Source organism: Ursus americanus, chromosome 12 (assembly GCF_024610735.1).
Source record: "Ursus americanus isolate L20-20 chromosome 12, mUrsAme1.1.p, whole genome shotgun sequence".
NCBI lineage: Eukaryota > Metazoa > Chordata > Mammalia > Carnivora > Ursidae > Ursus > Ursus americanus.
The window spans coordinates 26,998,125-27,024,113 of NC_142138.1; positions in this window are offsets into that span (position 1 = coordinate 26,998,125).

Sequence of the window (25,989 nt, forward strand, 5' to 3'; positions counted from 1 at the left end):
CTCAGGAGTTTTCTACTTTTGCCACCTTCGGGAGCACTCTATAGATGATAAGGCAAGCCCACACACCAAAGTGACTACCAGGGTCACTGGTGTGGATCTCCTGAATATCTTTTTTTCTTAAGAACTTATTCTGAAGTGTATCACTTAATGTAATGATCTTCACTTTCTTTTTCTTTTGAAAGATATGGCTACTTATTAAATAGTTATTTTCCCTACACCGAAAGCCATAGAATTTTGTGAAATGTTTTATTATGCATAGTGCCATTTTTTGTGGAGGTTCCCGAAAAGGTTGGCAATAATGAACCAAAGAAAGATATTTAACCAATGTTTGCTTCACTGTTCGTATAATTGAGAAAAGTGAATAAGTTTTCACTGATTTTCTCATGAGATGAGATTTTTGCTTTTCTATGGGCTTATATCAGGCTCAGTCCATAGTATAAGCAATAAGAATTGTGAATGATCATAAGAGAAAAAAATCTACTTTCTCCTTGGGGAATTTTTCTATTTTTAAGTCTATTTATAGAGATTTTCTACATTTTTATTTTGCATACTAAGATGAAGTAAGCAAACTGACATTTATTTTATGCCTATTGTGATAACAGATAACATTTGATGAGCTCTTCCTATGTTCCGGATATTATTGCTTCATAGTATATACACATTTCATCCTCAGCGCTACCCCATGAGATAGATACCTTTGGTACTCACACTTTACAGTTGTAGAATCTGGGAGACACAAAGGTCAAACAATTTTCCCAAAGTCATTAATGGCCAGTAAATGTGAAGTTCTTATTTGAACCCAGGCCATCTGTCTTTCAAGTCCATACTCTTACCTGCTATATGAATCTGCCTTTAGAGGTCATACATGGGACCAAGTGCCTTCATCTCTATTCTGTCATTTGGGCATTAAAGTAATAAACATTACAAGGTGCTCTCAATTTCCAAAGTCTGAAATTACTATATTGTAAAATAAAAGAGAAAAAAAAAGCAGCTTGTGGTGTATTTCAGAGATGTACTAAGGAGCCTAACACCACAGGCTTTTGGTCATTTATTCAAGTTTGCAATCATTCCAGACTACTCATGGAGAAAGTTTAGAGCTAAGTACTCTGAGTGATATAAAGGTGAATTAGAGACTGCCACTGCCTCAAAGGAGCCCTATTAATAGGTCTTGTATTAGATGTTGAGAATCTCTATGCCATTGTACAAAATAATTTTAACAGCTAACTGGAACTAGCTTCAATTTTCCCAGAACCCCAATGAAGAGATAATGATTCTGATGTGTAATTATAGCCTGGCTATTGCTTGCTAACAGGGTTTGTGGATGCTGACTTCCTGCTTATTGTCCTTTCCGAGTATCATTCACTTCTCTGTTTCTTATTGACATTCTCTGAACAGCTCAGTTGAAATCATTTCAACAAAAATGTATTGAGTGTAAAGTGACTTAATATTCAATTTCTGGAGTCAGTTCTTGGCTTCATCATTTCTAGCTGTGTGTCTCTGAGGCAATGAGTAATGTTTTTAGCCCTAGTTTCCTCATCTCTAAATAATAACAATAATAATAACAACAACAATAAAAATATTTGGTCTTTCCTATGCACCAGGAATATGAGGAAAAATGAGAAAATCAATAATCTAAATGACAACATCAACATTTGTGTCAATATCCATGAGATTATACAGAAATGAAAGTTATATAGATTCATGCATCAAAACTGGGATTTTGTATTAGAGTGTCATGTCTGGCACGATACAGGATGTGGTAAGACTGAAATCAGACAGGAGTACAGAGAAGAACTGAGATAATGCTGGAATCCAAGACACATAGATGTAGGGAAAAACCATGGACAAGTGTGGTTTGATTAAGGAACTTGTCAGAAACAGAGCCAGGAACAGAAGTTGAGTTACCTAGGAAAGCAGGTGAGATGACTGAAAACTGCACCTGGGGAAGCAATCGTTAGAGCCATTTAATTATGAAGATTGACATCTCTTGCCTCCGGCTACTTTTAATGAGCCTGGAATCTGGGGTGTCTGTGACTCCTTTGGCAGCAGTGCCATGCAGGTTTTGCCCAGCACCTAACAAAAGAAGCAACATCTCTAAAACCGTGGGTCCATTGTAGTGTCGGAAAGTCACACAATCACAGAAAATTCTCTCATTTTCTTTTCACACCAGAGCACAAATTTCTATCTTGTTGAGCTACATTTTATTTTAAAAGTTTCAAATGTTTCAAAAATTCTAATGTGCAATATGGATAGAGAGGAAAAATTACCTCTTTGCTGGCCTTTCTTTGAGATATATACGCTTACCAAATTGAGTTTAATCACACATTGATCGTCATAGAGAAGAAAGGTAAATTTCTATATTTTCTGGATAAAATTAAGAAATAAATTGCTGAAACATAAATTTAGGTCATGATATTCCATATATCCTGCAGTAGCTTTGGTTGCATTTTATGGAAACAGAATCAGAAGCTTAGTTATCCCAAGGAAGATAAAAGGTTCTATTTTTCCTCAGATGAAGAGGATATCAATTTTAGACTGAGGAATCAGGGTTATCTCTTTTTTTTAGAAGGAAGGTGAAGGATATGTGAGAGCATACTGTGTGTGTGTGTGTGTGTGTGTGTGTGTGTGTGTGTGTGTGTGTGTGTGTGTTCTCTAAGGCAGTTGGGAGTATAAGGGAGAGTTGTAGAGTCCTTCTCAATTGTAATCAGTAGTAAACTCCAATGAACCAACTTTTATGTACTACTCTCACTATTCCTGAAAACTATTCTAGATTACCTGATTCAGTGAGCTTCCTTCAAGGCCATAGCTTCATCAAAAATTCAAGGAAAATTTTAATGCAGTGGCTGGATTGCTGTACATATTAGAAGTGATTAGCTGCATTCATGAATCTATAATCACACCTGCAAATGAGGAAGGAATCTATAGAAATAGGAAGCATTTCTAAAGCCATGAATATGCATTCAGTGTGGGTTGCCAGAAATATCATAATAAAAATAGTTTGTAAGTATCCAGGATCCAGCAATACTGCTTTATTTTCCAGATGTCAAAACTCAGCCATTTTGACTAAAACAGATAATACACGTGAAGTTCAATATTTAGAAGTCACTGTTCATAGTGATCATTTGAGAAAAGCCAGTTTTATGTGTGTTGGAAAAACATAGTTATTTCTGAGAAGTAGTATCAGAGGTACCAGGAAAAAGTCAGGTCACACCTCCCCTCTCCCAAAAGAAGAATGTTTATATGTTGGATGCTGGCTGGACTTTTTCATATTAAAGTTTCATTTATTAAGGCTTTGTTCATAAATATAATCGAAAAAGATGGGGAAAAAAAACATACCTACAAATTTAAAACATACACACCTTCGATCTTTTAGCCCTAAATATTTTGAGTCACGAATTCTTTTAAGGCATATTTTCAACAATGAGCATTAGAGAGACCATGAGGTATTTGAAGTGCTGGTGACGTGGGTTAAATATATATTGGAATATTGTAAATCAGTTCAGGCAAGTGTATGATGGATACTTGAACACAAATAGCACTTCCTAATTTTCAAATCCTCCACTTATAAGATTACTTTTACCTCTTCATTATGTCATTAATAATGGTAACAGAATTATGAGTGTGTGAAAATAAAGTTTATTCAGAAATAGGCGGGATCTCAAGACTTCAGGGATGGTGGGAAGTTAATTTTCTTTCCTTCTAATCACACTGTTTTTTTCTTCTCTAGATTTAGAGCTTAAATTTCCATCTTCTTTGTGAACCATATATCGATGCCATTGATACTCATTAGTGTCACAAACCTCTATGGTTGAAGGAGGGGAAGAAATGGCAGAGTCTTAGATACATGTGGTTTTGTGAAACACTGATTAACCCAATAAATATGTGCCAAAGTGGTGGATCCTTTGGAAATGGCTGTTTCATTAAAATCTATACTTTGTATTCTAATAGATCACTTTGCTATCAGGAGAAGACATACTAATTAAAACAAGAACCAGTTCTTCCCTTGAACAAGTTAGGTGTCTTTTTTGAAAAATAGATTTTCTGTGGGCAAACACTTACATTATTTTACTTAATTTAATTAGGAGAGAAATTGAGTGATAAGGAAATATGATACTTACAATGCAACTATTGAGTTATTAGTTTATTCTTGGAATCATGATGTCTTAGAATATGAGAATGAGAAACAATGTTAATTAAATAAATATTTTTAAGATCTGTTTGAGGCTAGTTGCTGGGTTAGGTGCTAATTTTCATTGATGAAGATGAAGCGTCTATGTCCTTTTAAATCCCAGAATCAAGAGAGGGAAGCCAACAAATAACCAAGCAGTGCGCAACATAATGTGATGCCTAATATTACAAAGAAATGAAAGGTACTATGATGGCATATAATGGAGACACTTGAACCAGGCTTGTGAGTAGATAGTAGTAAGAAATGATTTCCCAGAGAAAATTATTTAAGTTGAGACCTGTGGAATAAACAGAAAATAACAATAAAAAGGGAGACAGGATAGATGTTCTAAGTGAAGAAATATCACAGGCAAGACCTGAATACGTGGGAAATCATATTTAGGGAAACTCAAATGAATTCTCTGGTGAGGAAGGCAGAATCAAGTAGAGTCTGAAAGAAAGAAAAAAAAGAACCATATAATGCAGATTTTTTAAAGCCATATCAAAGGTTTTTAGATCATTTTTATATCAATGGAGAGCATTGCTGGATTTTAATCCAAAGCTAGATATGTTGTAGCAACTACTTTGAGACCAAAGGCATGACTCCTGTCTACAATTTAGAGTTTAGCAGTCAATACTCAGTAGCAAATAGAATTTTTCTTTCACTATCACTCTTTTCCTTTCTTCATCCCTTTCCTTCTTCATTGTCCTTTCTGTCTTTTGGTCTCTATCTTTTTTCTCTCGCATATAGAATTTTGACACTTTCCTAATGGGTAAGTTTTAAAGCAATAGATATATATGATTAATCATTGGATCATGATGCATGTTAATGAAATGACAAATGGGGGATGCTTTCATAGTGTAAATAGTCAGCATTACCCTAATAAATGGATTTACAAAGACATTACAAGAAAATAAAACTACAGATCAATATCCCACATGATCATAGAATATAAAAATTCTAAAGATAAGTTTTGCAAAATAAATCCAAATTATGGGAAAAAAGGATATGGCATCATGGCCAGAAACATTTATCCCAGGAATGCAAGGTTGATTCAGCCCTCAAAAAGTCAAATGATAGGAAGTACGCTTTATGGTGGCATGAAGAGCTTCATGGACCTGGTCACCATTGAAACAATCACAACTGACGAAAATCATAATAAACAATGACTTAAAATCACTTCTATTAGTATAAAAAATAAAAAACTTAGGTATGTATCTAACAAAATAGTCACAAGATCTATATGAGAAAAAATGTGAAATTCTAATGAAAGAATTCTAAGAAGGACTAAATAAATGAAAAGATATTCCATGTTCATGGATAGAAAGATTCAATATTGTTAAAATCTCAATTCTTCCCATCTTGGTCTATAGATTTAATGCAATCCAAATGAAAATTTCAACAAGTTATTTTGTGGACATAGTCAAACTGATTCTAAACTTTATATGAGAGGCAAAAGACCCAGAGTACTTAATACAATATCAAAGGAGAAGAACAAGGTTGAGGTGCTGACATGTCCCAATTCAATACTTGTTATAAGGATACAGTAATAAAGACGGTATGATATTAAAAAAAGAATAGAAAAATGGATCAATGGAACAAAATAGAGAGCTTAGAAATAGACCCACACAAATATAGTTCACTGAATTTTGACAAAGGAGCATCAATAATTCAATGGAGAAAAGATAGAGTTTCCAACAAATGGTGCTGGACAACTAGACCTCTACATGCAAAAAAGAAAAAAAAAGGGAAAAACAAAATCTAGACCCCGACCTTCGATTCTTCATAATAAATTAGAGACTTAAATGTAAAAAAGCAAACCTACAAAACTCCTAGAAAATAACAGAGGGGATAATCTTAGATTTGGCAATGACTTTTTAGGTACAAGGATGTTTGATCCATACAAAAGACCAAGAAAAAAAAAAAAAACGAACAAACAAACAAACAAAAAAACCCCCAGAAACTGCCTTTGAGAAGGCCTAGATTTTAGCCTTAATAGAACATATTTAAAAAGAGCCATTATAGGGACACCTGGTGGCTCAGTTGGTTAAGCATGATCTCATGGGTTGTGAGGTTGAGCCCAATGTTGGGCTCTGTGCTCAGTGGGGAGGGGGATCTGCTTGAAGATTCTCTCCCTCTGCCCCTCTCCCCACACATATATGTGTGCATGTGCACTCTCTCTCAAATAAATACATTTTTTTAAAAAAGAGCCATTATAAATATATTCAAAGAACTAAAGAAAACCATGGTTAAAGAAGGAAAAGAAGGTATGATAACATTGTTTCATCAAATAGAGAATATCAATAAAGAGAAATAATCTGAAAGATTCAAATGGAAATTCTGGAGTTGAAAAGTACATGAACAGTAAATAAAAATTTCACTAGAGGGTCTCAGCTGTAGATTTGAATTGGATGATAAAAGTAGTGAACTTGTAGCTAGAGATTATGTAACCTAAGGAGCAGAGAAACTAAAGAATGAAAAAATGAGCAGAGCCCATTGGAACATGGTATAGCATTAAGTATACCAATTTATGTACAGTAGGGGGACTAAAAGGAGAGAATAGAAAGGAGAAGAAAAAAAATCCAAGAAATAATGGCTGAAAACTTTCAAATTTTATGAAAAACATTAACCTATACTTTCAAGAATCTCAATAAACTCCAGGTAGGATGAAAGGAATGAGATTGACACTGAGAAACATCAGAGTAAAAATATTGAAACTCATTTATTATAAATTCTTTTTTTTTTTAGTGAATTCCTTAGGCCCATCTATTCTTGTATATAAATTATTCAAGGTTACAGGATACATGGCCTGTACACAAGATTATACAAGACTGATATATAAAAATCATTTGTATTTCTGTATACAAGAAATAAACAATCCAAAGATGAAATTAAGAAATCAAGTGGATTTATAATAGTACCAAAACGAGTAAAATACTCAGGAATAAATTTAACTAAAGAATTGCAAACTTACACTTGGAAAAAAACAAAACAATGTTGAAATATATTCTAAAACTTATAGGGAAGGTTAAAGAAATTTGGTTAGGCAAAACAGCTTTATAAAATAATAGCACATTGGGAGAACTAAAAGTACATGATTTCAAGACTTACTTTAAATGAATGACATATTAAGTGTTGGTAGAATGTAGAGGAATTATAACTCTCATGCACTGTTGGTGACAATGAAAATGATACTACCACTTTAGAAAAAAACTTGAGCAGATTCTTTAAACTTAAATATATTCCTACCACAGGACCCAGCCATTTCAATCCTAATAATCTACTTAACAGAAATGAAAACATATGTCCATAGCAGACTTGTATATTAATATTCACAGGAAATTTATTTGTAGTGGCCATTGATAATATTTCAGATGTCCAGGAACAAGGAATGGACAAATAAATCATCGTGACTTCATATAATGGACTATCACTCAGCATTAAAAGGGAATAAACTATGGATATATGCAGCAGCATGAATGTATCTCAAAATATTTTTTTGTGTAAAATTAGCACAAACATAGGAGTACAATTGTATGATGCTATTTATATAAAATTTGAGGAAATTCAAACTTATTGAGAATGACATTAAAGAGATCAGTAGTTACCATGCCTTGATGGGAAGAGGGTGAGGGCAGAAATGTACTTACTGGAGGGTAAGATTATAAAGAGGCATAAACATTTTGAGGGTGATGAATCTGTTCATGTGTTTATTGCTGAGATTTTTTCACAGATGTCAAAGTTTTTAAATTGTACACATTAAATATGTGCAGTTTATTGTATATCAGCTCTATCAATGCAGTTGTTTAAAAAGCAATTGCATTTAAAACTTTCTCACAGGTAAAAACAATGAGATCAAATATGATCATTGTAAAATTGGCAGTTTTACATATCCACTGAGTCATTTCTGAAGGGGAGGAGTGACATGATCAGAATAACACTTCAGATAACGTTTTTTTTAAAAACTTCTTTTTTTAAGGCAAGACTAGTTATAGAGAGATCACTTCAAAGCCTATTGCACTAAATTCAGGTGGGAAATGATGGTGCATTGAACTAATGATGTTTTTAGGGGTTTAGAGAGATGTGAATGATATCCAGAAATTTTTATTAGGGAAAAATAGGTAACACTGTGACTAATGTGTAAGTAATGGGTATGAAAGTCTCAAGGAACTTCCAGAATTCCCATTTGGGAAAGGCAGCAGGTGGTGGTATGCATTAAAAACACTGTTGCTTTCATAGAAAGGCACTGTTCTGTTATTCAAGGAAATGGAGAGAATTTAGTGACAAATTTGGAGGATTGATGTGATGGTGTGTGAGAATATTGGTCATTTCCATCAGTAGAAAGTTTGAAACAGATGATGATGGATAACCATAGATGTTCACAGCCTGAGTTGTGAAAAGATAACAAAGCTATGAGGTATATAGAATTTGCTTACAAGATTTCCCCAACAGTCATTCCAGAAAGCCCCAGTAGTAGTTTGGTACAGGGTCACAGATTTGGTTGTCTAGTCTCTAGGTTCTTGTACATCATCTAATATGTATCCTACCAAATGTAGACATCTAGTCTAAAATATCTCCAATAAGTGATTATTATGCTTCTGCTTGAAATACATGGGGTGACTGTGTGGCTCAGTCAATTAAGCCTCTGGCTCTTGACTTCAGTTCAGGTCATGATTTCAGGTTTGGGAGATCCAGCCCTGCATCCCTCTCTGTTTTCAGTGCAGAGTCTGCTTGGGATTATCTCTTCTTCTCCATCTGCCCCTCCCATCACTCGTGCGCTCTAAATAATAAATAAATAAATAAATAAATAAATAAATAAATAAATAAATAAATAAATAAATAAATCTTTTAAGAAAAAGGAAAAGAAAATATACAGTGACAGGAACAACTTCTCTGGAAACAATTTGTCTCAAACTGCTGCTAAAACTATTGAAAGATCCAATTTGTATATTAAATTACAAATATACCATCTCATTAATTCAGTTAGGATATTGCAGTTCTATTCTATTGAAGTACTACGTGGAGCACTATGATTAGATAGAATAAAGAATAAGAAATTGTACCTAACCTTGACTGACTCAAAGCCTATTGAATTCCTTATTAATTCTTTGTCCATCAGCCCAAAATTTAAGGTATATTTTTCTATATATTATCTCTTCAAATATTTTATAACAATTCTCAAATTCTTAATCTAAATATTTGCACTTTTTCAACTTTTCTTGAAACATGTCTTAAGTTCAACCTGATATTTATTATATAGATATGCTTCAGTTTATTAATGTTCTCCTAAAGTGTCACAAAGATATGATTACCAATTCAAATAAGACTTGCAAATATTAATGCAATCTAACATGGTTTCAGATCATGTGGCCAGCACAATCATTGTGTCACATTTGGCCCTTAAACAAATGAATATGGAGTGATGGAGAAACATTTGCTTTATTGTTTAGTGTTCTTATGGTCAACAGAATCTACTCAAATTTAAGCTTATTATTTAGGGATATATACATAAGTCACTGAATTATGGGAGGGCTGAAGAAATAAACTCTAGACTGAGCTTCCTGGGATGACTTTTAATAAGTGCTTTAGCCATCCAAAGGTGGCTACCATTACCACAATTAAGAAGCTGTAGCTCAGGAGGTTACCACAGAACTGTCACAGCTACTAGTGACAGAAATACACAACATCTGCCACAATTTAGACACTACTAAATTGGGAGCTGCTCTACCAGCTGCAAATTTCAGAATATGTTTTCACTGGTATAATAAGTATGAGAAAAATGAATGACTCTGGTTTGGCATGTAAAAGGCTGGGTATCACCCCTCCATCCTAACAAGTAGAAAGATGAACAAACCCAAAAATCAACAACTCTTCATAAATCCTTCAGACAAGTGAGGTCCAAAGGGCAAACCACTACCCCCAAAATTGGAGAGACCAACAGACGAACACAGAGAATCAAAACTCACTGTATCATCAAGACCGCATGGTATTGGCACAAAAACAGACACATAGATCAATGGAATAGAATCGAGACCCCAGAAATGGACCCTCAACTCTATGGTCAACTAATCTTTGACAAAGCAGGAAAGAACTTCCAATGGAAAAAGAAAACAGTCTCTTCAATAAATGGTGCTGGGAAAACTGGACACCCATATGCAGAAGAATGAAACTGGACCATTCTCTTACACCATAAACAAAGATAAACTCAAAACGGATGAAAGACCTCAATGTGAGACAGGAATCCATCAAAATCCTAGAGGAGACCATAGGCAGTAACCTCTTCAACATCAGCCACAGCAACTTCTTTCAATACATGAAAGGCAAGGGAAACAAAAGCAAAAATGAAGTTGTGGGACTTCATCAAGTTAAAAAGCAACTGCACAGCAAAGGAAACAGTCAACAAAACTAAGAGGCAACCCATGGAATGGGAGAAGATATTTGCAAATGACATTTCAGATAAAGGGCTGGTATGAAGATCTATAAAGAACTTCTCAAACTAAACACCCCAAACCTAAATAATCCAGTCAAGGAATAGGCAGAAGACATGAACAGACACTTCTCCAAAGAAAATATGCAAATGGCTAACAGACACATGAAAAATGCTCAACATCACTAGCCATCAGGGAAATACAAATCTAAACCACAGTGAGATACCATCTTACACCAGTTAGAATGGCAAAAATTAACAAGACAGGAAACAACAAATGTTGGTGAGGATGAGGGGAAAGGGGAACCCTCTTACACTGTTGATGGGAATGAAAGCTGGTACAGCCACTCTGGAAAACAGTATGGAGTTTCCTCAAGATATTAGAAATAGAGGTATCCTATGACTCAGCAATTGCACTACTAGGTATTTATCCCAAAGATACAGATGTAGTGAAAAGAAGGGGCACATGCACCCCGGTGTTCATAGCAGCAATGTCCACAATAGCCAAACTGTAGAAGGAGCCAAGATGCCCTTCAACAGACGAATGGTTAAAGAACATGTGGTTCATATTTATAATGGAATATTACTCAGCCATTAGAAAGGATGAATACCTACCATTTACATTGAAATGGATGGAACTGGAGGGAATTATGCTAAATGAAATAAGTCAAGCAGAGAAAGACAATTATCATATGGTTTCACACATGTGTGGAAAATAAGGAATAGCACAGAAGACGACAAGGGAAGGGAGGGAAAACTGAATGGGAAGAAATCAGAGGGAGACAAACCATGAAAGACTCTGGACTCTGGGAACCAAACTGAGGGTTAGAGAAGGGAGGGGGTGAGGAAATGGGGTAACCAGGTGATGGGGTTAAGGAGGGCACATGTTGTGATGAGCACTGGGTGTTATATGCAATTAGTGAATCATTGAACCCTACATAAAAAAACTAATGATGTACTCTATGTTGACTAACTGCACATAAAAGAAAAAAAAAAAAACTCACTGCAGCATAAACCCAGAAGCATAAATCTCAATAGGTTTTTCAGACCTGAGATAAGGAGACTTGAACTGTAATTGGTGAACTTCTAGATGCTTAGTGTAGAAAAGTCCAAAAGATAAAAATTCTGGAGGGTCTCAGTCATTAGGGGCCCCACACTTTTGTGAATTTTACATGGAGGACCTCAACCAGGTTCTCATGGGAATATCAAAGAAAAATCCCCTTGTGTTTCCAGCAGAGGGAGGGGAAATGGAACTATTTGAAATATGCCAGAACATTATGTTCTTCTTTATAATCTTTATCCACAGGAGAAACTATTTAACAAGAGTCAAACCTCCTGGGATTTTATCAGAGCCTAATAGAACTAGGTGAAGAGAAATAGCCAACTTCAGACCATTCTATTCATCCTTTCCCACCAAAAGATGTGGTCACTCTGAAGCAAATATGAAGTTCACAGTCCAGAGGCGTAGGCTCACTAAGACTGAGGCCTACTCATAGGGCTACAGAATGCTTTCCCTCCTCCAATTCTTCACCACTATATTACTAAAGATCTAATTACAGCAGTTTTGTTTACCCATAACATCATGTCCAGCTGTCATGAAAATAATGCAAGACATAATAAAAGGCAAAAACAAAGTTTGAAGAGACAGAGCAAGCATTAGAACCAGACTCAGATATGGAAGGAATTATAGAATTATCAGAGCAGAAATGTAAAGCAACTGTGATGAAGATGCTAAGGGCACTAATAGGTAAATTAGACAGCATGCTAGAACGGACAGACAGTGTTAGCAGAGAGAAGGAAATTCAAAGAATAAAAGAAAAAAGAAAAGAAAAGCAAAAAAAAAAAAAAAAGGAAAGAAAGAAAGAGCTAAAGATTAAAGAAACTGTCATAAAAATGAGGAATACCTCTGCTAAGATTATTGGTATAATGGACATAGCTACAGAATGACTCTGAACTTGAGGATATCTCAATAGAAATCCCCAATAGTGAAAAGGAGAGAGAGAGAGAGAGAATATCCAAGAACCATGGGACAACTACAAAAGGTGTAACTTCAGAAGGAGGAGAGAGAGAAAGGAACAGAAGAAATAATTGAAACAATAATGGCTGAGAATTTCTTCCAAATTAATGTCTGACACCATACTACAGATCCACGACGCTCAGAGAACACCAAACAGAAGGGTCAAAAAGCTACAACTAGACATAATCATTTTCAAACTGCAATATATCAAAGATGAAAAAATCCTGAAAGAAGTCAGAGGAAAAAGATACCTTACCTACAAAGGAACAAAAATAAGAATTATCTCTAACCTCACAGAACCCGTGTCTGATGGTTAATGTTATCTGTCAATTGGACTTGGTCATGTGGTGCCCTGGTTTTTCGGGTAGATTCAGTTTGCTCTCCCCAAGGTGGATTGGCATAATCCAACCCATTGAGGGCCTGAATAAAAAACAAACAAACAAAAAAAAGTTGGAGGAAGAATTTGAGAATCTTGTCCTTCCCACTGGCTTGCTTAAACTGGAACAATGACCTTTTCTTGCCCTCTGCACTCCTTGTTCTTAGGCCTTCAAATCTAGACTGGAATCTAAATCATCATCTCCCCTGGTTCTTAGGCATCTGGACTTATCCCACCAGCTTTCCTGGGTTTTCAGCTTGCAGTTGGCAGATCATGGGACTTTTCAGTCACCATAATTGTGTGAACCAATTCTTTATAAGACCCTCGTATGTATATAAGAGTCTCCTTTATGTAATATGTGTAGACATGTATCCTATTGGTTGTGTTTCTCTAGAAAAGCTTGATTATACACTATGTAAGCAAGAAGAGAGTGGAGTGAAATATTTAAAGTGTTGAGAGAAAAAAATCTCACCAACCTAGAATTCTGCTCTCTTTCAAAAGTGAAAGAGAAATAACTTTTTTCATACAAAAATTAAAAAAAAATTTTTTTTATTATGTTCAGTTAGCCACTGTAAGTATATCATTAGTTTTTGATGTAGTGTTCAATGATTCATTAGTTGTGTATAACACCCAGTGCTCATCAGAACATGTGCCCTCCTTAGTACCCCTCACCTGGTTTCCCCCTTCCCCCAACCCCCTCCTCTCTGAAACTGTTTGTTTCCCGGAGTCCATAGTCTCTCATGGCTCATCTCCCTGATTTCTCTCCCTTCCACTATGGTCCTCCATGCTACTGCTTATGTTCCACATATGAGTGAAACCATATAATTATCCATAATCTATAAAGAACTTCTCAAACTCAACACTCAAAAAACAAATAACCCAGTCAAAAAATGGGCAGAAGACATGAACAGACACTTCTCTAAAGAAGACATACAAATGGCTAACAGACACATGAAAAAATGCTCAACATCACTAGCCATCAGGGAAATACAAATCAAAACCATACAAATGAAATTTGAGGGAATTTGTGGCCAGTACACTGCCCTTGCCAGAAATGTTAAAAGAAGTTCCTCAAAGACAAAGAAAATTCAGAAATTTGGATCTACATAAGAAAGGGGGGGCGCCTGGGTGGCTCAGTCATTGAGCTTCTGCCTTTGGCCCAGGGTGTGATCCCGTGTTCTGGGATAGAGCCTCACATTGGGCTCCTCCGCTGGGAGCCTGCTTCTTTCTCTCCCACTCCCCCTGCTTGTGTTCCCTCTCTCGCTGGCTGTCTCTCTCTCTCTCTCTCTGTCAAAAAAATAAACAAAATCTTTAAAAAAAAAAAAAAAAAGAAAGGAAGTGCATCATTTTAACTGAAGATAAAATTAAAACTTTTATTTTTCATATTCTTATTTGATCTGACAGGTAACAGTTTGTTCAAAATAATAGTAACAATATAGTAACATTATGTATGCTTATATATAAGTGAAATGAATGACAATAATGATACAAGGGACAGGAAGGAGGAATTAGGACTATTTTATTATTATAAGGCACTCATACTACCTGTGAAGTAGTATAGTGTTATATGAAAGTGGACTTGGATTAGCTGTAGATGTATATTTACATATATTTACAGCAGGAAATATATATTGCAAACTCTTGTACAAACAAAAAAAAAGTAAAAAAAAAAAAGGAAACATAACTCACATGTTTAGAGAGAAATTGAATCATATAAAATTCTCAAGTAAAACCACAAAAGGCAGAAAAGGAGGGGAATACATCATAAGAACTAAGAATAAGGGCAATACATAAAACAGCATTAAATATGATAGTTATAATGCAATGATATCAATAATCACTTTGAATGTTAGCGGTCTAAATACACAAAGTAAAAGAGTGATTGTCAGACGGGATAAAAAAACAACTATAGGCTGTCCACAAGAAGCACATTTGGAATATAAAGACACATAAATTAAAAGTAAATGGATGGAGGGAAATATACCATGCCGACACTAATCAAAAGAAAACAGGAGTACCTATATTAGTTTTAGAAAAAGAAGCCTTCATGACAGGGAAAGTTATCAGGAAATGAGGGGCATTACATAATGAATAAATAAAGGGTCAATACACCGAGAAGATACAATCCTTAATGTATATGTACCTAATAACAGAGGACCACAGTACATGACACAAAAACTGATAGAATTGCAAGAAGAAATAGATAAATCTTCTGTTATATTTGGATACTGTAACACAGCTCTATCAGAAATGGACAGATAAGCTGGCAGGAAATCAGTAAAGACAGAGTTGATCTCAATGTCACCATCATTCAAACGGATATAACGGACATCCATAGACTACTTTATACAATACTAGCAGAATACATATTCTTCCCAAACTCACATGAAACATTCACCAAGATAGATCATATACTGGGCCATAAAACACATCTTAACAAATTTGAAGGACTAGAACTTTCATAATGTCTGCTCTTAGCCCACACTGGTATTAAATTAGATATCAATAACAGAAAGATAACTGGAAATTTCCAAAAAATACTTGGAGATTAAACAACACACTTCTGTATACCACATGGGTCAAAGGAGAAATCTTAAGGGAAATTTAAAAAATTTTGGAACCAAATGAAAATGAAAACACGACTTCTAAAAATTTATGGAATTCAGTGAAACCAGTGATTAGAGGGAAATTTGCATCATTGAATGCAAATATAAAAAAAAGAAGATCTAAAATTAGTCATCAAAACTTCTACTTAAAAAAACTAGAAAAATAAGAACAAAGTAAGTCTAAAGGAAGGAGTAGAAAAGAAATATTAAAAAATAGAACAAAAATTGATGAAGTTGGAAACAGAAAATAATAGAGAACATCAATAAAACCAAAAGCCAAGTCTTCGAAAAGATCAGTAAAATCAATAAACCTCTAGCCAGACTAACAAAGGAAAAAAGAGGGCACAAATGACTAATATCAGAGATTAGATCACTACAGATAGCATTTACAGTAAAAGGATAATAAAGGAATACTATGAACAGCTCTATGCTCCCAAATTTGATAAGCTAGATGAAATGGACCAATTCCTTGAAAGATATAATCTACCAGAACTCACACAAGAAGTAGACGATCTAAATAGGCCTGTATCTATTAGTGAAATTGAATCAGTAAGTAATACCTTCCCAAATAGATAGCACAAGGTTTCACTGGTGAATTCTACCAAGCATTTAAAGAAGAAATCACAGCAATTCTCTAGAAGCTCTTGCAGAAGATATAAGCAGAGGGAATATTCCCTAACTCATCCGCAAAGTCAAAAATTACCCTAATACCAAAAACAAAGACATTCAAAGAAAATAAAGCTACAGACCAATAACTCTCATGAATATAGATATAAAAATTTAGAACAAAATATTAGCAAGTCTAATCAAAAACATATAAAAGGAATTGTACACCAAGACCAAGTGAGTTTATCCCAGTTGTGCAAGACTGGTTCAACATTCAATAATTAATGCAATCTATCACATGAACAGACAAAAAAAAAAAAAACCGTATTATCATATTAGTCAATGCAAATAAACATTTGATGAAACCCACACCCATGCATGATAAAAGCTTTCAATGAACTAGGAATAGAGGGGTTATCCTAACCTTGATTAGGAGTATCTATAAAAACTTATAGCTAACTTCAACTTCATAGTGAGAAACTTGAAGCTTCCTATTTAGAGCAAGAATAAGGTAAGGACATCCCCTCTTACCACAGCTTTACTACAGGGAAGAGGAAGTACTAGCTAATGCAATAATTCAAAAATAAAATGAGAAATAAGAGATATAGAACTTTGGAAGGAAATCCAAAAATTCCTGAGACAAATGAAAATTGAAATATAATGTTCCAAAATCTTTGGGACACAGCAGAAGTTGTAAGAGGGAAGTTTATAGTGATTCAGGCCTACATCAAGAAACAAGAAAAATCTCAAAACAATCTAATTTTACACCTAAAGGAACTAGAAAAAGAACAAATGAAACCCAAAGTTAGTAAAAAGAAGAAAATAAAGATTACAGTGGTAATAAATGATATAGAGATTGAATACACAGCAGAAAAGATCAAGGAAACTAGAGCTGGTTCTTTGAACAGATAAACAAAATTGACAAATCTTTAACCAGACTAAGAAAAAAAAAACCTTAAAAATGTAAAATCAGAAATGGAAGAGAAGTAACAACTAATATCAAAGAAGTAGAATCTATCCTAAGTGACTACTATGAACAATTATATGCTTACAAATTGGACAGTCTAGAAGAAATGGATAAATTCCTAGTATCATACAATCTTCCAAGATTGGATCATGAAGTAATAGAAAATTTGAATAGACTTACTATTAAGGGGATTGGGTCAATAATAAAAACTCCGCAAAACTCTCTGTAGCTTTCAGGGCCAGAGCTTCACAGGTGAATTCTACCAATCATTCAAAGAAAATTTAATACTAATCCTTTTCTAAGTGTTCCAAAAATTGAAGAGGAGTGAATGCTTCCAAACTCTTTTTAGGCCAGTACTCCCCTGATAACTAACACACATAGATTCCACAGAAAAAGAAAAATTCAAGCCAGTATCCATGATGAACACAGATGTAGAAATCTTCAACAAAATATTAGCAAACCGAATTCAACATTATGCTAAAAGAATAGTACACTATGATCAAGTGGGACTTAATGCAGGGATGCAAGTGTGGTTCAATATCTGTAAATCAATCCACATGATACAGAACATTAACAAAGGAAGCATAAAAATCATCATCATAATAGATGCGAAATAGTGTTTCACAAAATTCAACATCTATTTATAATAAAAACTCTCAGAAAAAGTGGGTAGAGCTCAGATGTACCTCCACATAATAAAGGCCATATATGACAATCCCACAATTAACATACTCAAAGGTGAAAAGCTAAAAGCTTTTCCTTTAAGACCAGGAACAAGACAAGGATGCCCACTCTTGCCACTTTTGTTCAATATACTATTGGAGATCCCAGACAGAGCAAATAAACAGGAAAAAATAAAAATAAAATGCATCCCAATTGGAAAGAAAGAAATAAAATTCTCACTATTTGCAAACAGCATGATTTTATATATAGAAAATTCTAAAGACCCCACCAAAACCAAAACAAAACCAAAAAAAAAAAAAAAAACCTGTTAGAATCAATAAAGAATTCAGTAAAGTTGCAGAGTCCCAAATCAATATACCAAGATCTATTATGTTTTTATATATCAGCAACAAACTATCAAAATAAGAAATTAAGAAAATGGTCCCATTTACAATTACATCAAAAGGAATAAAATACCTAGGAATAAATTTAACCAGAGGTAAAAGACCTATAAACTGAAAACTAGAAGACATGGATGAAAGTAATTGAAAAAGACACAAATAAATGGGAAGATATTCTGTGTTCATGGATTGGAAGAATTAATATTATTAAAATGCCCATGCTTCCCAAAGCAATCTATAGATTCAATGTGATCCTTATAAAACTTAAAATGGCACTTTTTACAGAAAGAGAAAAAACAAATCCAAAAGATCCTGAATGGCCAAAACAATCTTGAGAAAGAAGAACAGAGCTGGTGGTATCACATTTTACAATTTCAAACTATATTATAAAGCAATAGTAATAAAAACAGTATGGCATTGGCATAAAAATGAACAATAGGTCAAGGGAACAAAATAGCAGAGAAATAAACCCATTCTATATGGTAAATTAATTTATGACAGGAGAGCCAAGAATATACATAGGGAAAGGACAATCTCTTCAATAAACAGTGCTGGGAAAACTGGATGCATGCAAAAGATGAAATTAGACCACCACCTTACACCACACACAAAAATTAACTCAACGTGGATTAAAGACTTGAATGTAAGACACGAAATCATACAACTTCTAGTAGAAAATGGAGGTGGTAAACTCCCTGACATCAGTCTGAGTGATAATTTTTTAGACCAGACTCCAAGTTCAAGGGCAACAAAAGCAAAAGTAAACAAATGGGATTATATCAAACTAAAAAGCTTTGTACAATGAGGGAAACCATCAACAAAAAGAAAAGGCTATGTATTGAATAGAAGATACTTGCAAATCACATATCCAATCAAGGGATAATACCTAAAATATATATGGAATTCATACAGCTCAATAACCAAAAAACAAATAATTCAATTAAAAATGAGCAGATATGAATAGACATTTTTCCAAAAAGACATAATGATTGCCAAATGGCACATGAAAAGATGTGCATTATTGCTAATCATCAGGGGAATTCAAATCAAAACCACAAAAAGATATCATCTCAGACCTATCAGAATGGCTATTATCAAAAAGACAATGAATAGCAAATATTGGCAGGGAAATAGAGAAAAGGAAACTCTCATTCACTTTTGTTGGGAATTTGAATTGGTGCAGTCACTATGGAAAACATCATGGAGTTTTCTCAAAAGAATTAAAATAGAACTAGAATTTGATCCAGTATTCTACTTAGGAATTCCTAATCGAAGAAAACACAAATACTAATTCAAAGAGATATATGTACCTCTATGTTCAGTGCAGCATTACTTACAATAGCCAAGAGATGAAAACGGCTTAAGTGTTCATCACTGGGTGTGTGGATAATGATGTGGCATATGTATAAAATGGAATACAACTCAGCCATTAATAAAGAATGAAATCTTACCACTTGAAACAATATAGATGGACCTTGAGGATATTATGCTAAGTGAAAGAAATCAGATAAGACAAATACTGTATGACTTCATTTATATATGTAATCTTAAAAAAAATAAGCCAATGAACAAATAAAACAAAACAAAACTTACAGATACAGAGAAGAGATTGGTGGTTTCCAGAGAGAGAGGGTGGGAGGTAGACAACATGGGTGAAAGGGAATGAGAGGTACAGTCTTCTAGTTACAAAAGAAATAACTCATGGGAATGTAATGTACAGCATGGTAACTATAATCAATAATATGGTATTGCATATTTGAAAATTTCTGAGAGTAGATTTTGAAAGTTCTTATCATGAAAAAAATTGTAACTTTGTATGGTGACAGATGATAACTAGTATTATTGTGGTAATCATTCCACAATGTACACAAAGATCAAATCGTTATGTTGTAGACCTGAAACTAATATAATGACATGTATCAATTATATGTCAATAAAAAAATACTTGTGTCTTTATATATAAAATTCAGTTATGCACAAGTAAATCCTGTGAATCTTCTCTCTGGTCTTGCGCAGACAGACTTATGGTCATTTACCAGTGTGACTTCCCACTGGGCAAAGGGTAGTACTCAGAACTTCCAGGATGTAAAATACTGACTCTAAATTGATGTTAATCTCTAGAGAATTGGAAAACCACTGTGTGTTCCACTGGATAGCCTGAGGACTTATAGTGTCAGGAGACAGATGGAATTAATAGTTCAATGTGTGCTTAGTGGAACGACTGGCCAGTCCTTCAGTTATATTTCCAGTCCAAGCATGTGGATTGTTTATAACTGGCAGAAGAGCACGTGAATTTCCTAACTAGTGTGAGGACATGGGAAGGGCCTAGAAAAAGTTTCTGAAATAACTCTGCCACCCTTACCATCTTCTAAAATTGTAATACTATTATAGTAGATAATCATAGATAAAAATGGAGAAAATAATCTTGCCCTCGGCTATGTCAGAGATCCTGCTCTGTTATAATGTAGATTAAAGAGATGTTGAGTTCCATAATATCTCACAGAATATCATGTCAATCCATTACATTGATAACATGTGAATAGGACCTAGTGAAAAGAAAGTAGCAAGAACTCTACATGCCTTAGGAGCCCTCCCCATAGGTAAGGTTTCAACTTGTCTAGTTATGTGGGGGTAAGTAAGACAATCTGCTTTCAAGTGTGAAATACACTGCTGTCCTTGCACCCCAGACACAAAGAAAGATATTTTGAAGATAATTTTGAAGATAACATATACCACATTTTGGAATGCTGCTGTTATTCATTTACTGGTTTATCTACAACACTCAGGAGTGGCTTGGTCTCTGAGCAAGTGAAGACCCTGGTTCAGTTCTCGACTATATTTCAAACTGCTCAATTACATGGACTTTATGACCTAGTAGACCCAATAGTATTGGAAGTATTGTAGATGGAACATTTTATGGAACTTCTAGAAAGCTGTCAGATAAGGATAACAGCATAGACCTCTAAAGTTAAATAAATCCATGCATTTATTTAGCAATAACTATTCTTCATTTGAAATGTGGCTCTGTCTTGTTACTGGGAGTTTGTAGAGTGAACACCTGTTCATGGGATACCACAACTATGCAACTGGTATTGAAAATCGTGAATTGTGTGATCTGATCCACTGAACCATAAAATTGGATGTGCACAGTAGCATTTTATTGTAAAATGAAAATGGTATATATTAAACTTGGCCACATAGATCCAGGAAGGCACAAATAAACTGTATAAACAGATGGCTCAGACTCCCCTGGCACCTGCTCCTACTGCTTCACTGCCTTTCCCTAAACTATAGATATGACCTCATGGGGAGTTCCCCATGATTAATTAATGGACTAAGAAAAAGTTTGAGTCTGGTTTCCTGTTCGATCTCCAAGATATACTGGTACTGGCTAGAAGTAGATGGCCACTGCTTATAATTGCGCTCAGTGACAGCTCTTGAAAACAATGGTAAAGAGAAGTGTTTCTAATGTTTAACTTCCTACAGAAGGAGAGATGACCCAAAATATGCATCTACAATGATTTATTAGGAGTGGCTAATAAATTGACTGCTATGTAAGTCCTGACAGACTTGGAAAAAAAATAAAATAGGAATGTTTTCCAAGGAGATCTGGAGAATAAGAATACAGATGGACATTTTAGAATGGGCATAGTGTGGAGACATGCATGTCCCATCTAACTTTGCACTAGAAAAATAATCTTGTTTGGTGTAAGCTATCAATAATCTGGAAGACAAGACGATCCATCCTGTGGATGAGTGTGTTTTTCCATAGATCAAAGGAACAAAATAGAGATCCCAGAAAAAATCCCCACACTTAAATGGTCAATTAATCTATGTCAAAGGAGGCAAGAGTATATGATGGGCTTAAAGACAGTCTCTTCAACAAATGGTTCTGGGAAAGCTAGACAGCTTCATGTGAAAGAATGAAACTGGACCACTTTTTTTACATCATACACAAAAATAAACTCAACATGGATTAAAGACCTAAATGGAGACCTGAAGCTGTAAAACTCCTAGAAGAAAACATACACAGTAATTTCTTTGACATTGGCCATAGAAATGCATTTCTACATATGTCTTCTCAGGCAAGGGAAACCAAAACAAAATTAAACTATTGGGAAGACACCAAAATAAAAAGCTTTTGCCCAGTGAAGGAAAATATCAACAAAATGACAAGGCAACCTACTAAATGAGAAGATATTTGATATATCTGATAAGAGGTTAAAATCCAAAATATATGAAGAACTTATATAACTCAACACCAGGAAAATAGATAAACCAATTAACAATGGGCAGAGAACCTGAATAAACAGTTTTCTAAAGAAGCCATACAATGGCCAAAAGACACATAGATATTCAACATCATTCATTATCAAATAAAAAAGACAAGAAATTACAAGTGTTGACAAGGATGTGGAGAAAACAGAACCCTCATGCACTGTTGGTGGGAATACAAATTGGTGCAGCCACTGTTAAAAACAGTAGGGAGGTTCTGATAAAATTAAAAATAGAATTACTATATGATTCAGTTAATCCCATTACTGGATATTCACCCAAAGAAAATGAAAACACTAGTGGAAAAGGTATGTGCAATCCTATGTTTATTGCAGTATTGTTTACAATACCGTGGTATGGAAGCAACCCAAGTGTCTATTGATAGATGAATGGATTAAGAAGATATATATATATCATATCTTGATATATAATATATATATATATCTTATGGGATATTATTCAGGCATAAAAAACAATGGGATCTTGCCATTTGGGACAACATGTATGGATCTAGAGGATATAATGCTAAGTGAAGCTAGACAGGGAAAGACAAATACCATACGATTTCATTTATGTGTGGAATTTGAGAAAGAAAACAAAGGAAAACAAAGAAGCAAACAAACAAAACCTAACATAAATACAGAGAACAAACTGTGGTTGCCAGAGGGAAGGTGGCAGCAGGGAGAGGAGGAGGATGGGTGAAATAGATAAAGATTAAGGTACACTTGACGATAAAGATTAAGGTACACTTAACATGATGAGCAATGAGTAACATATAGAATTGTTGAATCACAGTGTACTCCTGAAACTAATATAGCACTGAATGTTAATTATAGTTCAGTGAAAAAAAATGTGCTTTTTCCCAAGTCATATTTCTTGCCTACGGAGTCCATGAACAAAATGGCCATGGTGGAGACTGTGTATGTGCTTGACAATATAGATTTCTCCTCAACAAAGTTGATCTGAGTGTCTAATCAGCCAAAAGCAGAGGCTAATGATTCCTGAATATGAAATTATTCTATAGGAATTTGGACATCTACTTGGAAAAGGTTGGTTATTTTCAATCCTTTTCCTCATGGTTTAGTAGCATCTTTTACTTAATAAGAATAGCCTGAAGTACTTCTATCAATACCAACCTTCAGAGATTTAGATAATACTTTATGTGTTATGTGTTACTATTTTATCTCGCATATATCATGTCTGATTAAGGAATAGACTTTAGAAGAAAAACAGTAGACAAAGATAGTAATGCCAAGAGTACTCACTACCGTTACCACATGCCCAGTGACCCCAAAATAGTTGGCTTGATAGAATGAATCTGCTGAAGACTCAGGCATAGCACCTGATGAGAAAGGACTTCTGGTATAATATAACTTAAGCAGGTGCACAGAAGTGTTATTTCTTCCTCATTTTAGTAAAGAAAAATAAGGCTCATAGAGGCAAAGTGCTTGTTATCTTGGTATATTCATTAAGTGGCATAATTGGAATATTAATCAGTATCTATAATTTTAAACCTATGGCCTTTAATTATGTGGCATTTAAAACTTTCTTCAAATTTTATCCAATTTACCTGTTAAACTTTGACTTTCATGACTAGTTGAAAAAAAACCCTGTTTTGTATTCCCATCAAGATATTTATTCTGTAAAAAATTATTCATTGTACATGTCTATGTCACAGGTATTCTGTGAGAAGCCAGAGATTAGATATGAAATATGTAGTTCGTTAAATGTGTGGAATGTTTTGGGTAGTATAGACATTTTAATAATATTTGTTTTTCCGATCCATGAGCATGTAATATCTTTCCATTTCTTTGTGTCATCTTTAATTTCTTTCATCAGTGTTTTGTAGTTTTCAGAGTACAGGTCCTTCACCTGTTTGATTAGGTTTATTCCTAGGTATTTTATGAGTTTTGGTGCAATTATAAATGGGATTGATTCCTTAATTTCTCTTTCTGTTGCTTCATTATAAATGTATAGAAATGAAACAGATTTCTATACATTGATTTTTGTATCCTGAGATTTTACTGAATGTGTGTATCAGTTCTAGCCGTTTTTTGGTAGAGTCCTTGGGTTTTCCATGTAGAGTATCATGTCATCTGCAAATATGAAAGTTTTATTCCTTCCTTGCCAATTTGGACATCCTTGTTCTGTTCCTGAGTGTGGAGGAAAAGCTCTTAGTTTTTCCCACTGAGGATGATATTAACTGTGGATTTTTTTAATAAATGGCTTCTATTATGTTGAGGCGTGTTCCCTCTAAATGTACTTTGCTGAGGTTTTTATCATGAATGGATGTTGTACTTTGTTAAATGCTTTTTCTTCATCTATTGAAATGGTAATATGCTTCTTATCCTTTCTTTTATTAATATGGTGTATCACATTGATTGATTTATAAATATTGAACCACGCTTGCAACCCAGTAATAAATCCCACTTGATCATGGTGAATGATTTTTTAAAATATATTGTTGGATTTTGTTTGCTAGTATTTTATTGAGAATTTTTGCATCCACTTTCATCAGGGATATTGGTCTGTAATTCTCTTTATTTGTAGAGTCTTTATCTGGTTTTTGTATCAGTGTATGCTGGCCTCACAGAATGAATTTGGAAGTTTTCCTTCCTTTTTTATTTTTGGAATAGTTTGAAAAGAACAGGTATTGACTTTTCTTTAAATGTTTGGTTAGAAATGCCTGGGAAGCTATCTGGCCCTGGATTTTGTTGGGTGATTTTTGATTACTGATTCAATTTCTTTGCTGGTTATTGGTCTGTTCAATTTTTCTATTTCTCCCTATTTCGGTTTTGATAGTTTATATGTTTCTATGAATTTACCCATTTCTTCCAGGTTGTCCAGTTCGTTGGCATATAGTTTTTCATAATATTTTTTATAATTATATTTCTGTGGTATTGGTTGCAATTTCTCCTTTCTCGTTTGTTATTTTATTTATTTGGATCCTTTCTCTTTTCTTGTTGATAAGTCTGGCTAGAGTTTTTTTTTTTTTTTTTTTCCCTTCAAAAAACCAGCTTCTGGTTTCATTGATCTGTTCTATTGCTTTTATTTTCTGTTTGTTTGTTTGCTTTGTTTTGTTTTAGTTTATATACCATTTATTTCTGCTTTAATCTTATTATTTCCTTTCTTCTCCTAGCTTTATGCTTCCTTTGTTGTTCTTCATCTAACAATCCCTATCAGTATACCAACAGTGTTTTTCACAGAGTTGAACAAACAATCCTAACATTTGTGTAGAACCACAAAAGGCCCCGAATTACAAAAGCGATGCTGGAGGCATCACAGGTCCAGACTTCATGTTCTATTACAAAGCTTTAGTGATCAAAACAATATGGTAGCGGCACAAAGACAGACACATAGATATATGAAACGGAATAGAAAACCCAGAAATGAGCCCACAGCTATATGGTCAGTTAATCTTGGGCAAAGCAGGAGAGAATATCCAATGGGAAAAAGATAGTCTCTACAACAAATGGTGTTGGG